Here is a 16,498-nt window from a genome sequence, read left to right as displayed (position 1 = left end):
GCCATTTTGAAAATTTTATTTGACCGATGTGACCTAGATTTGTAGAAGGCAACTAAGGGGATTAATAGAGATGATTTATTTTTAACTGTTAAGAATATGCAGGAATCAAGTGGGCATTTTCCCACCACGGTTGTATTTCACTTAGCATTTACTTAGCAATATTCATGTTTTCTCCCGTATTTGAAGATAGAAAAAAATCTCAGAATATTGTGGGAAATAAAGGGTTTTGTGTTTTGTTTTGTGCTTTTTTTTTTTTCCTCTCTCAAAATCTTCAATACCTGTTTATTCATTTACATTCAGCTTGTCAGTAGCCTGTACTTGGGTAGGTTTCCGCTCATTAAATCCAGATACAGAAACTTGGAGTGTAGCTTTTGGAAAGGTGGGAAGAAGAAATGCCCCCTGGATAAGAGTCTTAATTCCGTTAAGTGTTTCCCAAAGCTTCATATTTTTCTTGGGTGCTTCTTGGTTTTTCTTTCCCCGTGGAAGATGTCAAAATATACAAGGAAGACAGGGACTGGACCGTATTGTTCAATTTCAGTCATTGTGTACTTATTTTTGAGCCCTCGCTTCATGGCAGTCACTGTCCTAGGACGTGGAGTCATCACAAGGAAAAAGCTTAAGCGCCCCCCCAACCTTTGTGGTGCTCACAGGACAGCAGTAGCTGTAGACAAGTGAACCACAGCATGTCAGACATGCCCGTGGGTCCCAGGGGGATGCAACCGGTCTCCTTCAGAAATAAGAGGGATTTTTCCCAGGTAAATAAACTCTCTCCTGATTTTACATACAGATGATTGAAATAAAACTGCACCTTAAAAAGGATTTAGAATTTTCCATTCCTAGTCTTTATACCTGAAGTTGGTGATAAAATTGAAAAGAAATACCTCGGGAGGTTTCGAGGGCACAATAATTTGAAATCCTGTGAGTTTCTTGGAAAAACACCATTTTCCAGGGTAACGCAATCATGAAGGTCTACTCTGTTACTGATTATTATCTTACATCTTTATGTAAGACACATTTATATACATGTTTTTCTTCTTGGGGAGTTCTCTTTCCGCTACGTCAGCCACTTTCCTAGTGTTATGCGTTGAATTGTCACCCTATAAAAGTTTTTGAGTTCTCGGGGTGCCTCGGTGGCTCAGTCAGCTAAGCATCTGACTTTGGCTCGGGTGATGATCTCGCAGTTCATGCGTTCAAGCCTCGCGTCGGGCTCTGTGCTGACAGCTCGGATCCTGGAGCCTGCTTCAGATTCTGTCTCCCTCTCTGTCTGCCCCTCCCCGGCTCATGCTCTCTCTGTCAAAGATAAACCTTAAAAAAAAAAAAAAAAAAAGATGTTGAGTTCTAACCCCTACCACCCGGGAATGTAACCCTATTTGGCTGTAGGGTCTTTGTAGATAGTCAAGATCAGATGAGGTCATTAGGGTGGGCCCTAATTCAGTGTGATGACCTTCTAAAAATGAGAAATGTGGACACAGAGACAGACAGTGAGGTTAAACAATGTGAAGCCTCAGGGAGGAGAAAGCCATTTACAAGCCAAGGGACACCTGAGGCCACCCGAACCAAGGGCCAGGCTGGGTACAGATTCTCCCTCTCAGCTCTCAGAAGAAACCAGCCCTGCTGACACCTTGAGCTCAGACTTGTAGCCTCCAGAAGTGTGAGACAATACATTTCTGTCATTTAAGCAATTCAATTTGTGCTACTTTCTTAAGGCAGCCCCAGGAAGCGAAAACCTTTACTTAATGCATAATGTCGTGGTAAGCATTCCAGAGCTAATGTATGTAAATAAATGTGCACAAAAGTGGCTGTCACACAGTATTATTTTATGACACTGTGGGTTTCAGCCTGGGTGGCACCAACATGGGGCCATCGACCCAATGATGACAGCTCTCCAATGACTGTGGATACCTAGGTCCCCCTGGGACACAGGGGACCTCTGGTTATCACCAAGCAGATAAAAAGGATTCGCCGCCATCATGTGAGATCCGTGGAGGGAGCTGTGTGTTCAGAGAGCAGGAGAGCCACAGAGAGGCTACAAGAAGGATTAGGGCAAGGATATGCCAAGAAACTTCCTAGGATCCAGCCTTCCAATAAACTTGCAGATGTTCTGTCTTTATGAAGAAGGAATATTTGGTTTTAGTCTCTTTATGATCGTCAGAGCATTTTAATAAATTTCTGGCCTTAAAGTTTTCTGTTTGTTGCTTTTCTGCACCATTCACACCCATATTCACGTTTAGAGTAACGAGGATTAAGATAGCTAAAATGTTTTGAGTGCCTCTTGTGTGGCACATGCATTGCCAAGTGGTTATATATCGTATCATCTCATTTAATTGTCTCAACAACTCTGGGATGGACACACTAGTATTATCCCCATTTTATAGACGAGGAAACTGTCGCTTCCAGAAATATCTTGTCCGACACCACGGTGAGTGGCAGACCCAGACCTTGAACCCAAGTTTAATTGTAAAGTTTATTCTCTCATTAACTCTCAAATCCCTAAATATGAAATGGCTAGGAGTATAAGATTTTCATAGCTACAGTGTACATTTTAAATGGTAACTATTCAACTTACTTTTTAGGCCAAAGGGGCATATAGAATGCCCCTCCTAAACCAACATCTGCTAACCAGCTAAGCTGCTTCACCTTTAAATTTTTTTTCCTCTGAATACATTTGTGGGAACTTTTGTCCACAAGGCCTGTTTTTCAATAAATTTTAAAAAACAACCCTAGGGATTTCATCTTTAATGAAAATAAAAATAGACTTAAATAACTGTTGAACACCTGCTGTAGACTACAGTGGCTAGGTAACTGGAGATACAATAGATGTGGTCCCTACTCTAGTGGTGACCTTTGCAGGAAAATATATAGTATAATAGAATTTAATTGGGATGCCTGGGTGGCTCAGTCAGTTGGGCATCTGACTTCAGCCTAGGTCACGATCTCACTGGTCTTGAGCTCTAGCCCCACGTCAGGCTCTGTGCTGACAGCTCAGAGCCTGGAGCCTGTTTCAGATCCTGTGTCTCCCTCTCTCTCTCTCTGCTCCTCCCCCCCCAAAATAAACATTAAAAAAATTTTTTTTAAATAGGAGATTTTAACTTAGATTGGGACACCCTGGGGGCACCCGGGTGGCTCAGTCGGTTAAGCGCCTAACTTCAGCTCAGGTCACGATCTCGTGGTTCATGAGTTCGAGCCCCAGGTCGGCCTCTGTACGGACAGCTCAGGGCCTGGAGCCTGTTTCAGATCCTGTGTCTCCCTCTCTGTCTCTCTCTCTGCTCCTCCCCCCCTCACACTCTGTCTCTCTCAAAAATAAATAAACATTGAAAAACAATTGTAGATGGGGCACCCTGGAAGGCCTCACAGAGGAGGTGGCATTTAAGCTGAGGCCTAACTGATAAATAGGAGTGAGCATGGCGGTGGTGGGAACCATACAGATTGCCTGGAAGAGGGAAGAGCGTGTGTGAGGTCTCTGATGTAGAAACCAAGTGTGGCTCGTTCAAAGAACTGAAAGATAACCTCCGTGAGCGTAGCACGGTGAGAAAGGATGAAGAGATGAAGGCAGGGTCACTTCATAGTGCATGCCACAGTAAGAGCTTTGGATTGCATTGTGCAATGACCAGCTGTTGAAGGGTGGTTGTACAAGTTAATGTGGTAACGTTTTGGTTTTTTTTTTATTTTTTATTTTTTAATTTTGAAAGTGATTAAAAGTTAATTGAGAGGCATTGTGATGTTGGTGGAAAGATCTTTGAAAATGGGAGAGAATGGATTCTAGAAATAGTCCCCAACGCACATGGGCATTTGATTTACAACGAAGGGGCCACTGCGATTCAATAAATGGTGCTGGAGCCCACTGGGTATTCATGTGGGGGGAAAATGAACCTTGATCCCTATCTCACGCCATTTGTAAAAATTCGTTTGAGATAGAACACAAAAACTAAAACAACTTCTGGGATAAAACATGGGATATCTTTGTAACCATCACTTAAGGCTGCTTTCTTTTTTTTTTAAGAACCAAAAGCAAGGACTAGCCATACAAGGCAAAAGTTGTTTCATTGAATTTTCTTAAAATTAGGAACTGTTCATCAAAAGCCATCAGGAAGAAAATGAATAGGCAAGCCACCATCTAGGAGAAAGTAGTTGCATTAGGTTTACCTGAAAGAGTACTCGTATCTGATGTATATAAGGAACTCCTACAAATCAGTAAAGAAAAAGCAGATAATCCATACTTTACAAAGGCATATATGTCAGGGGCACCTAGCTAGCTCAGTCAGTTAAGTGTCTGATTTCGGCTCAGGTCATGATCTCATGGTTTGTGAGTTTGAGCCCCATGTCGAGCTGTGTGAGGCCAGCTCAGAGCCTAGAGCCTGCTTCCGATTCTGTGTCTCCCCCTCTCTCTGCTCCTCCCCTGCTCGTGCTCTGTCTCTCAAAAAATAAACATTTAAAAAAAATTTTTTAAAGGCATATACTTCACAAAAGAGGATATCCAAAATGGCTGATAAGCATATGGAAAAAGTCTCACCATTGTGAGTCTTCAAAATGTAAGTTAAAGCCCCAATGAGGTACCATTATTCATCTACCAGAATGGCTAAAATTAGAAGGACTGATAGCACTAAGTCTTGGCGAGGGTCTGGGACAACTGGAATTCTCCTGCAATGTTGATGGGAGTACGCACTGAAGCAATCACTTTGGCAAAGCGTTTGCCAATACCTTCAAAAGCTAATCCACACCGACCATACCCTAGGTGTATCCTCAAGAGAAATGAGCATGAATGTCCACAAATGGACACGTCCAGTAATATTCATAATAGCCCCAAACTGGAAAAACCCAAACATCCCCAAACAGGAGAATGGATAAATTAGTTGTGGTTATGGTGTACTATTTGGTTGGAAGATTACCCGGGGGGAAGAACTGTTGATACACATGGATGAATGAGCAGGTATTATGCTGAACAAAAGGCTACATGGAAGGGTACACACTGTGTGAATTATCTTGAGGTTCAAATGCAAGCAAAACGGATCTCGTATGATAATAGTGGTTACCTGGAGGGAGTATGGCAGCATTACAATGCATATTTTCGAGGCACAAAGGACCTTCCGGGGTGTTAGGAATGTTCTAGATGTTGATCTGGGCGGTAGTTACATGGTTGAACACATGTAAAAATTCACCGAGCTGTGTACTTGAGAGTTAATGAATGTTACCATAAGAAGTATTCCAATGAAAAATTTAACATTGGAAATGATCGCAAAAGGTTTGAATGACATGGGAGACATTTTTGATAATAGTTATAAGTTGCACATGTAATGTGATTTGAACTACGTAAAAAATTAATGGGAAAACACCGAAAGAAAATATACCGACGTATTAACAGTGGTTTCTGGATGGTGGGTTCATGTTAGTTCCATTTCTTTATAGTTTTCAGTGTTTCTCAAACTTTGTCTAATGAATTATATTACTTCAATAGCAGAAAATGAAACGGAAGGAACTACAGCTGGGAAGATATTTGACATACAGCACGTAGCCTGCTTCGGATCCTCTGTCCCCCCGTTACTGGCCCCCCTCCAGGACCTCCCCTACTCATGCTGTCTCTCTCTCTCTCAATAATAAACATTAAAAAAAAATTTTTTTTAAAGAAGATATTTGACATAACTTGTCCCTCAATTATAAATGAAGTTTGCAATTTTAGGGGTGAATGAACAATTCAGAGATGGGTGAATTCATAGGGTCGTGGAGTTACAGAGGGCTTCGCCATGGAGTAAGCCCACAGAGGAGGAACAGCTTTGAGGGAGGGGTATGGTTGAAATCAGGGATGGTGGTTGGTCAGTTAACCTTGTGTGATGTTTCTTTCAGCCTGGTCTGACTTTGTTTCTATCCACTTGGTGGACTCTGTGGGCCTTCAAGTATGTAATTGCTTTTTCTACAACTCTAACGTGATGATCTTTTAGACCATTTGTAATTCATATTCTTAAAAAGCTCTTTTTCTATCCTTTTACATCCTTAGGCATTACCATTTGCTCTGTTCTCTATTTTGAGGCTCCTTCCCCACACCCCCCACTCTGCTTCTCCATATGCCAATGTGAGTTTAAAAATTGTGCCAAGCCATTCTCTCCTCCTGAAAAAAAATCAATAAATAAAAGACCCACGGAAACGCACACACACACTCACACACATACAGAGACACACACGGAGCTCCAAATGATCCATCTGTCCTGTTGAAGATATTCACCACCCACTTCATCCTGGTGCAGGCTATTTTTGTTTGCTCTGTCTTGAGAGCTCCTATATTGGAAGCCTTTATAGAGGACTTTGGTGTCCACCAGAAAATGAAAAGCAAAACACTTTGTTTTTCCATTTTATACCTATTGCAGGGCTGTGCACAAAGAGATGTTCAATAAATGCTGATCGAATCGCCATTATACAGATCACGGTTTATGCTACATTCGGATTTTCCCAGGCACAGCTTCACTGACGGGTGCACATTTATAATTACGAAGTGAATTGTGGGAAGGGTACTATTTTTTAGAATCCAGTATTTTTCCTCATCTGTTCTCTGCAAACCTATATCCTCTTAGGTGAGTTTAATTACTACGTTTTCAAATGATCTGTGATGAGTTGAAGGATGAACTGAAGCCTTCTCTGAGTGGGTTTTTTTTTTTAAACTGCTTTTCTCCTTTTCTTGGCAAGATAAGTAATAGCATTATGCTATGTTACTGGAAATTTTAATCAATAAAATGCATGTGTCTTTAATTAGAAGGCTAGGAAGTGCTGCTGAGTTGGATCATTTTGTTAATGCGATGAGCTGAGAAGGTCAAGCGTTTCTGCACAGAGGGTCAATTTGAGTAACTCGAGTCTAGATGGGCAATTCTAATATTTTTCCCAGATAACCTCCATGAAGATTCATCTTCAGGTCCAATGTTCATAAATATTTGTGAAGCATCTCCGCAGAAGCAGACACAGAGATGGAAGGCTACCTTTGCCTTCAAGAAGTTCATGGTCCAGTGATATTCCCCCCCTCTCTTTCATCTATTCCTATGGCTCCAGTCTTCACTTTGATGGACATTGCCAAAGACACAGCCCCAGCTTCGACCTTTCCCCTGAGACTCAGAGGAGCAGTCCTATTTCCTGCGGGAGACTACTCCAGAAATATTCTGGTGACATCTCGAGCTCATTATTATATCTGAACTTAGTTCATCGTCAACAAAATTCAGTCTCTTTCCTGTGTTTCTTGTCTCAACAGCTCTATTTTTTTTTTCCAGTCACTCAGGCTCTATTCTTTGGAGCTCTAACCAAACCCCTTCTGTCTCAGATTTATTTCCTCCTTTGTAAGTATCCATATCTTTGTATTGTGGCCATCTGTCCACTGGAGTCAACTCCTGTAAATAAACACTGCCCATCCTCAGTGTGACTGGGGGTAGGAATCCACGCAAGAAAGGGATGGCTCCATTGGGTACTCTATATTTGTGGGAAGTTGTTAGAGCTATCTTGTGTTCCTTAGCTACTAGTAACTTTGTCTTAACCCACTTGCCCCATGGTTGTCAAAGCTCATCTGTCTCTCTTCCCATCTCAACCTGAGCCTGGTGCTATCCCTCGTCTTCCTTCTCCCACGTGCTGACACATCACTGACTCCTTCCCCACTTCCACCTTCCTTTTAGACTCAATATTTCCAGAGACAGACAGCTCTTCCTCCCCCAAGAGCTGCCCCTTCTAATTTGGCACAGTCTGAAGTCTTCCTATCCCCAAATACTGCCCATCCAGGCAGCCCTCCCAAGTCATGGCCCGCCCCAAACAGTGACATGGTATCGATACCAGTATGCTTTGGGATGCCAAAAGTAGGTGTTGCATTTGTCAGCAGTTCCAAAAGTTCATGGAATGGGTGTTTACCATGGGGTAATAACACCAGATTATGATTTATGGCATCCTGGAGAGAAGCTATGGTTTTTGCATCAAGGGAAATATTAGAGGTAAAATGTCACAGGGAAACATGGATGAATTTCAAACACGTGCTGAGCAGAAGCAGCTAGAGGTTCAAAGGGGTACAAACTGGATAATCTATGTTTATGAAGTTCTAAGAACTGCAGAAATGGTGTTAGAAATCAGAACGGTGGTTGTCTCTGGTGTGGAGGTGGGCGTAACTGGGAAGGAGCAAAAGGAACTTTCCAGAGTGACGAAAGTATTCTGTATCTTGACAGAGATGTGGGTTACAAGGGTGAATGCATTTGGGAAACCTCATTGACTTGTATACCTAAGATCTATGCTTTTCACTGTGTGTGAGTTAGACCTTAATTTTATAAAAGAAACAAAAAATTAATATGTATACTAGTATCCTACTAGTGATGAAAGAGAAAGGGCTATATAATGTGGAGATAAACAAAATAATATCATGGAGAAGGGACATGTTCTTGTATTGGTGGCAAGGAAGAAAGTGCGATAGATAAACTTTGCTCTGAAAGTCCAGCTAGGATCATATTCTTAGCTGTTGGGGAGTACGTGGACCCTTATGAGTGGTTCACAGCAGAGATGTCGTAATTAAAATCTGATTTTACAAGCGAGAAGGTATGAATCTCTTCTGTGAAAATTTCCAATATTTCTCAAAACTTTGCACCCCACTGCCTTCCTCCAGTACCTGAAATAAATCACAGCTGTTGGGCTAAGCTTGGTGGGTGGGAGGGTTTACGGTATCCATAACTTACATGCACGTTCCAGATCGGTAGCCCACAGGCCACGGTAGGCCTGTAAGCATGTTTTCTTTTCTTTCTTTGTGTGTGGGGGGACGTGGAGATGGATGTAGACAGGTTTTGGTTTGTTTTTTTAAACTTAGTTGCAAATGTTTGAAATTTGGGGAGATTTCACATAAAAATCTGAACAGCTGGCAATTCTTGGGCTGCATTCCCAAAATAGCAATGATTGCCTAGATCTGAGTAGGGGACCTACTTTACACATATCCTACCACTCAAGTATCTCAGAACCAGCCTACAGCCTCAGTCGTTGTTTTAATTTCTATTTTTAGCCCCACAAGTCTTTGAATTTGCAGCCTTTGCCCTCATATGTATAGAGTCCCTCCTATGTACTAGGAAGTGCTAAGGGCTTTAGTAGATACAAAAGGGAGATACTATTATTACATCCATTTTACAGACAAGGTAATCAAGGTAATAAGTGAAACACTCACCTGAGGTTGCCCAGCAGTAAGCAGCGAAGTCAGGAGCTAAATGAGGTTTTCTCACTCCAGAGCCCAGGCGTTTACCCACCACGTTGTTGTTCTTCTTTATGTATTTAAAAAAAAAAAAAAATGCTTATTTCTTTGAGAGAGAGAGAGAGAGTGGGGGAGGGGCAGAGGGAGATAGGGACGGAAGAGGATCCAAAGTGGGCTCCCCACTGACAGCAGAGAGCCCAGTGTGCGGCTCGAACTCACAAACCACAAGATCATGACCTGAGCCAAAGTCAGACGCTTAACAAGCCACCCAGGCGCTCCTTCTTCACGTATTTTTTAAAAAAAATTCTAATGTTTAATATTTTTGAGGCAGAGAGAGCCAGCAGGGGAGGGGCAGAGAGAGAGGGAGACACAGAATCGGAAGCAGGCTCCAGGCTCTGGGTGGTCAGCACAGAGCCCGATGTGGGGCTCGAACTCACAATCCATGAGATCATGACCTGAGCTATAGTCGGCCGCACAACCAATTGAGCCACCCAGGCGCCCCTTTTTCATGTATTTTTGATTCATCCACTATTTCGTACTTAACCTCTGGTTAGTCGAATTCTTGTAAGTTTCCTTACAATTTATTTTGATAGAATAATACCTGGTCTCCAAAGTCTCTTGATTGCATCCCTAGCATTAAAAAAGAAAACCCCCCGGGCGCCTGGGTGGCGCAGTCGGTTAAGCGTCCGACTTCAGCCAGGTCACGATCTCGCGGTCTGGGAGTTCGAGCCCTGCATCAGGCTCTGGGCTGATGGCTCGGAGCCTGGAGCCTGTTTCCGATTCTGTGTCTCCCTCTCTCTCTGCCCCTCCCCCGTTCATGCTCTGTCTCTGTCTATCTCAAAAATAAATAAACATAAAAAAAAATTAAAAAAAAAAAAAACCCACATATTTATGTATATTATTTACTGATAAATAATACACTTGACTATATTAATGTTGTGTACATTCAGAGACATACACATTTAAAAATGTTAAAAAGATTATATACATATATATGTGTGTGTACACACACACAATTTTCTTTCTATATCGTGATAAGTTATCTTTTAGCCATTGCCTGTTTTGGCAAACAATATATAAAATATAAAATGACGCCTGGATGATGATTCTTCCTGAAAGCATCTTTCACATCAGAAACTCCCAATTTTGTATCCAGTGAAATCATCCCTTCCAGATCGAGGGTGGGGTCGAAAGTCACCAGAGCTGGTCACACTATGGAGACGAGAAGCGCAAATTCCCCTTTGTTAGAAAAGTAGTTGTCTGTCTGGAGCCACACTTAAAACACTGCGTTCTAAATCCTGAAATTCCAAATAGCCAGAGGCATCCTTTATTCATATTAAGGTCTCGGATTTGCCTTTGGGGAATGTAGCTACTCTGCAAACATCTGATTCTGACAGTGGGTTTAGTATCTTTTTTTCTTTCTTTCTTTCTTTCTTTCTTTCTTTCTTTCTTTCTTTCTTTCTTTCTTTCTTTCTTTCTTTCTTTCTTTCTTTCTTTCTTTCTTTCTTTCTTTTTAATATAATTTATTGTCAAATTGGCTTACATACAACACCCAGTGCTCATCCCAACAAGCGCCCTCCTCAATGCCCATCACGGCGGGTTTAGTTTGAAAGGGAGCAGTAACCCCCGGGTCTCAATTTCTCAGTCTGAGATGTGGGGGCTTCGTGTGGCGAGCTCCACCCTACATCTGTCAGGACTGCTGCTGTGATTAACACATTCATGGTGATAATGTACCTGGACAAAAACAAGTACTGAGAGACGCAGTTGATAATGAATCAGGGTGAAATGCATCTGTGGATGTGTGCCAGGGTTTCCCAGAGTTCTGACATTCTAAAGAGAGAATGGCAGTGAGCAGGTTGTTGGGAGGCTTTTTTTTTTTTTTTTTTTTTTTTGGTGCTCGCTCAAAGGTAACGCCATGTCATTTCTCTCAATAGAGTTGTTCATATGTGGATGGATAGGTTCTTCCTTCTAAGACCTTCCCAGTTTCCTGAGCTTCCTTCCCATCGTCAGTTGTGATCTGAATAAAGCTTTCTTCAAGAGCATCCTCTCTTTGAATTGTTCTTTTCTGCCTTCCCCCAATCCACTTATTTTCTTAATAAGTTTTTTCTTCAAGGTTCAGATCGAACTTCATATTTTCCATAATCCCACCCGTACTAGGCTGACTCAGTCTTTCCCTCCCATGCGTTTTTATAATGTCAGAGCATGGCATTGAGAGTGTGGTTGAAGGAACACCTTGGACACATACCCCCCCTGCAGACTCCCCAAGGGAAACGCGTTTTGTGTGCTGCTGCTGGGAATGTAATTGAAATACATAAAAATGGTCCATGTAAGATGTGAAACACAAGGGGCGCCTGGTGGCTCAGTCAGTTAAACGCTCGACTTCGGCTCAGGTCACGAGCTCAGGGTTTGTGAGTTCGAGCTCTGTGTGGGGCTCTGTGCTGACAGCTCAGAGCCTGGAGCCTGCTTTGGATTCTGTGTCTCCTTCTCTCTCTGCCCGTCCCCTGCTAGCACGCTCTCTCTCTCTCTCAAAAATAAACAAACAATAAAAAAAAAAAAAAAAAAAGATGTGAAAGACAAACCACTTGTCTTTCTGAAACACGTTTTCTTTAAGACACAAAATTAAGAGGCACCACTCACCATATCCGAAAATCTCTAAGCCAACCCCGAACTATTGCTATTTTAAAAAAAAAAAATTTTTTTTCAACGTTTATTTATTTTTGGGACAGAGAGAGACAGAGCATGACCGGGGGAGGGGCAGAGAGAGAGGGAGACACAGAATCGGAAACAGGCTCCAGGCTCCGAGCCATCAGCCCAGAGCCCGACGCAGGGCTCGAACTCACGGACCACGAGATCGTGGCCTGGCTGAAGTCGGACGCTTAACCGACTGCGCCACCCAGGCGCCCCTATTTTTTATTGCTATTAACTCTACACTGTGGTTGTGTTTACTATGTTGCATTACAGTTGGGCCTGTATCTCCTGAATCGCCCACTAATTTATGTGCTCTTTGAGTGCCCCGGTCTTATTCACCATTAAGGCAGCTAACGCCTGACCTGTCATTTTGTAGGTGCTGAGTAAGTATTTGTAGAATGAAGATAGCTCCTTTACGCGATGGATGGAGAAAAACCTGGCACTGATTTTAATCAGGTCTCCTATTCTCTTCCTTATCTGTCTTGCATATTTCTTATGACCATAAACTACAAGCAGTTCCTCTTTGAAGTCCAAGTTTAGGTCCAGAGGTGAATGATTGCAAGAAAAGGCCCTGGGGAGCAAGAGGCCCTGATTGCAGCATAGTCAGGAAATAGATTATTGGGAGATGGTTGACGTTTTCTAGTAAACTGACAGTGAACATGAGGTTTGCCAGGGTGAGCTGGAGCTATTCTGTGTTGAGATAGATGAATTATAAATACCTCAAACTGTGTCACTGGAAACGGTCCCCTCTGCATTTTCCTCTGGGAGGGCCGTGGAGGGGGAAGCAGGATCAGGCAGGCTCCGTGCACCTGCTCCGGGGCCAGCACCTCCGGCAGAGGAGGTCCCAAGAAACGCTGACGCTGGGGCTTCTGGGTCCACGTTCATCTATTTATCCCACCAGCAAGGACAGCTTGTCTCCTAATAACCAACCACTGGGACAGCTTCTTGTGGCCACAGCTGGCTTGGGCCTCCCGGGCTTGTGCCCGTCACTTACTGCCTTCCAGTTCAGTGGCACTTTGATAAGCTGTGATCTGCGGGAAGGTAATCACATCCTGCCTGTGTAGGAATAGGAGTTCTTAGGCCAATCAGTATAAAATGTTTTTATTGTCCTCCCCTATTTAAGCAGTTAATAATGACCGAAGTGTGTTTTGTCTTTGATACTTGCCTTCGACCCAAGTATTGGATATTCACGTTTCACTCAGAGTTCTTACCGAGAATGGTCAAATTCTCTTTACAAGGCTTTGAACACCTAGTGTGTGGGGCATACAGGTCGGATGCAGGGTGACAAGACAAGACTCCTGCCCTCTAGAAGCTTAGCAGGAAATAACAGGCTACAGATAACCATATGACAGTGCAGGGTGTAATCAATTCCACAGTGGTCAGAAATTTGGTGCTCTGACCCTATGGAACAGATTCATGGGGCAGCCCGGTCTAACATACGGGCCTTGAGCTCCGGGATGCGTGTGACCCTCCCAGAGCTGATCCCCGTCTGCGGCTTCTTCCTTGAAGGCCCTCCAAGCCTGGCTCTCATTGCCATTTGGAAATCTTGCCTGTGGGGGGGTATTGTCAGAGAGTGATCTGAGAGGCTTGCTGTCTGTTCAATTAATTATGCTTCAGTCCTGAGAGTGCCTCAGTGCTCTCCATCCTGAATGCTCAGCAGATTTTGTGTAGTATTTGAATTATTAATGGAGATGATATGGGAGAGGGGGCTGGGCTGCTGGTTCTGTTCTGAGCAGGTCCTGGGCGGGTGGCATTCCGGGAAGAGAGGCAGCCACTTGCAGAGTGAGGGAAGAAGCAGGCCTTCCAGAGGAGCCCTCCCCAGGCGGGAGCCTGGGCCAGTGTGCTCAGAAAATCACAGCCTGCTTTGGAGGAAAGGGTAAGACCCCTTCAACAGTGGGCTTCGCACAAGAGATGCCCAGGGCTGACAATGCAGATGAAGAGAAGGACGAAACTTGAGGCTGGCCGGTAGCAGGGAGAGGTGGGTCGAGGCGTATCTCGAGGTCCCACTGTGCCCCCTCGGCGGACCTTTCCCACTTGTAAAGCTGTTTCTCCGCTTCTTCTGTTCCGTCCAGCAGCAAAGATCATCCTGATTGTTGGGAGCTACTGCAGGTGTTTTCAGTGTGCTTGCTGGGCTCTTTTGTTTGCTCGTTTCTGATGAAAAGCAAAACAAAAAACTGAAAAGCAAGGGACCCTCTTACCACTGATGAAGCCACAGGCTGCCAATTCAGACCATTCCTTTAGAGAACGAAATCCCCTAAATAGTCACACTACAAGGTGGTGATTTTCCTCTCTTAAAAAATTGTCTTTCGGGGCGCCTGGGTGGTGCAGTCGGTTAAGCGTCCGACTTCAGCCAGGTCACGATCTCGCGGTCCGTGAGTTCGAGCCCCGCGTCGGGCTCTGGGCTGATGGCTCAGAGCCTGGAGCCTGTTTCCGATTCTGTGTCTCCCTCTCTCTCTGCCCCTCCCCCGTTCATGCTCTGTCTCTCTCTGTCCCAAAAATAAATAAACGTTGAAAAAAAAAAAATGTCTTTCTTAGCAAGAAGCAGGTGGATCTCAGCAGATATTTTCAAGGGAGAGGTAGGCATTTGTCTGGGAGCAGTGGGGGGGGGGGGTGTGTGGGAAAGACCTAAACCATAACAGAGCAAAAGGAAGGTCAGGGTTCATTTGTGAAAAGCATGGCTGCGGGAATTGACCTGTGACTGGCGCATTAAGAGCAGTAATGAAGGCATCCGTCCCCTGAACACTGTGTGGCCTCAAAACGCCTGGCTCTGGGGTTGGGGTCCGCCTCGTGGTTGAGCAACGGTAGCACGCAGACAGCTCAGGGCCTCTCGGTGTGGGGCGAAGCCACTGGGAGAATTTGCCCACTGATGGTTTCTTTTCATAGTTTATCTGAGAAGTAGGGCTTGTGCAGGTGCCGTGGAACTGTTACCAGAGGAATTAGAGACGTCCCACCCGGGGCGCCTGGGTGGCTCAGTCGGTTGAGCGTCCGACTTCAGCCAGGTCCCGATCTCGCGGTCCGTGAGTTCGAGCCCCGCATCGGGCTCTGGGCTGATGGCTCAGAGCCTGGAGCCTGCTTCCGATTCTGTGTCTCCCTCTCTCCCTGCCCCTCCCCCGTTCATGCTCTGTCTCTCTCTGTCTCAAAAATAAATAAATGTTAAAAAAAAATTAAAAAAAAGAAAAAAAAAAAGAAACGTCCCACCCAATGAGACATGCAGGCCACCCAAATCTTGGGCGAATGTTAAGCGTTTGTAATTAACACTAGCTTTGCCGTGTAACGCCCTGTGATACTTTGTCGTACAACCATAGCAACTGTCCCCAAACGCACTGCACCTCTTCGTAAATGCTCTGACTGTAATTTTCCATGGGCTGTGGCAAGAGGCTGATATTCACGCAGCAGTGGAAGAAAGGGATCATCCCACTGATGTTTCTTCAGGGATCTTCTCCATACTGTGCTCTCATGGCTGAAGGCATTGCCATCAGGCAGATACCCCTGCCAGCATATCTTTAAGTTTGGAGGCTTGGCTGAGGGGAGCGGGGCAGGGGGCTGGGTAACATGGGGGGGAAGGATTAAAAGGTACGAGCTTCCAGTTATAAGAGACAGGATACAATGTACAGCATAGGGAATATAGTTAATATCGCAACCACTGTGCATGGTGATGGATGTTAGCTAGATTTATTGTGATTCCTTCATCATATATGTAAATATTGAATCACCATGTTGTACTCCTGAAACTAACATAATATTGTATGTCAACTATACTTTAATTAAAAAAAATGTGTAGGTCTTTGTTTAAAAAAAAAAAAACAGGAGACTTGGCCTCTATTGGTCATTTACCCTGAACTATGTAAATGAGGTTAGATTAAGAGCTCCGGACATCCTGGTGAGTGGAAATTAGTTCGTGAGTGTCCAATGTCAGTGCTGACTCTGAGTCCCAACCACCCATCATCTGAGCTTTACCTTCTCCACCACCCGAGAAAGGAGCCACCCTGTCATCTACACGTAGTCAGACTATCTTTAAACACAAACAAACCTTGGGGCGCCTGGGTGGCTTAGTCAGTTAAGCATCTGACTCTTGGTTTAGGCTCAGGTCATGATATCATGGTTCCTGGGATTGAACCCTGCATCGGGCTTTGTGCTGACAGTGCAGAGCCTGCTTGGGATCCTCTCTCTCTCTCTCTCTCTCTCTCTCTCTGCCCCTCCCCCACTTGTGCTTTCTCTCTTTCTCAAAATAAATAAATAAACATTTAAAAGCAAACAAGCCTCTGTTATTTTCATCAGCCACATATGGCTCACTTTCCACCCTGATCTAAGATTCGTAAAATAGATCAAGCTTCTTACATATAGTCCTTTCATTGAAGAAGAACTCAATGCTTTCCTCCATATAATCTATTGGAACACAGTTGCTTCTTGAACTGTAGGGGGGGCCTGAAATATGTTCTGCTGATACAACAGATAGGTGTTGAGGTAGAGGCCATATTATAGAATTTGTTTTAGGGGGCAGTGCTTGACAAGTTTAGGGACCAAGAAGGCACAACAGCTTTGCCGTGGAATAAGTATTCCATGGTCACACGTTAGCCTGGTCAGGAAGACGCTGGATTTGAAGAAAGCAATCATCGTATCAGTCCAAAGTCT

General features: G+C 44.0%; 1 protein-coding gene across 4 annotated transcripts in view; it reads left to right on the top strand.

The window, feature by feature from the left end:
- ABLIM1 (actin binding LIM protein 1) overlaps positions 1 to 16,498 on the top strand; it is a 302,559-nt gene that overhangs the window by 92,934 nt on the left and 193,127 nt on the right. The gene's annotated exons all lie outside the window — the stretch shown is intronic.

Source organism: Leopardus geoffroyi, chromosome D2 (genome assembly GCF_018350155.1).
Source record: "Leopardus geoffroyi isolate Oge1 chromosome D2, O.geoffroyi_Oge1_pat1.0, whole genome shotgun sequence".
Lineage (NCBI taxonomy): Eukaryota > Metazoa > Chordata > Mammalia > Carnivora > Felidae > Leopardus > Leopardus geoffroyi.
The sequence above is the reverse complement of the archived record's forward strand: the minus strand, read 5'-3'. Positions and strand labels throughout refer to the sequence as shown.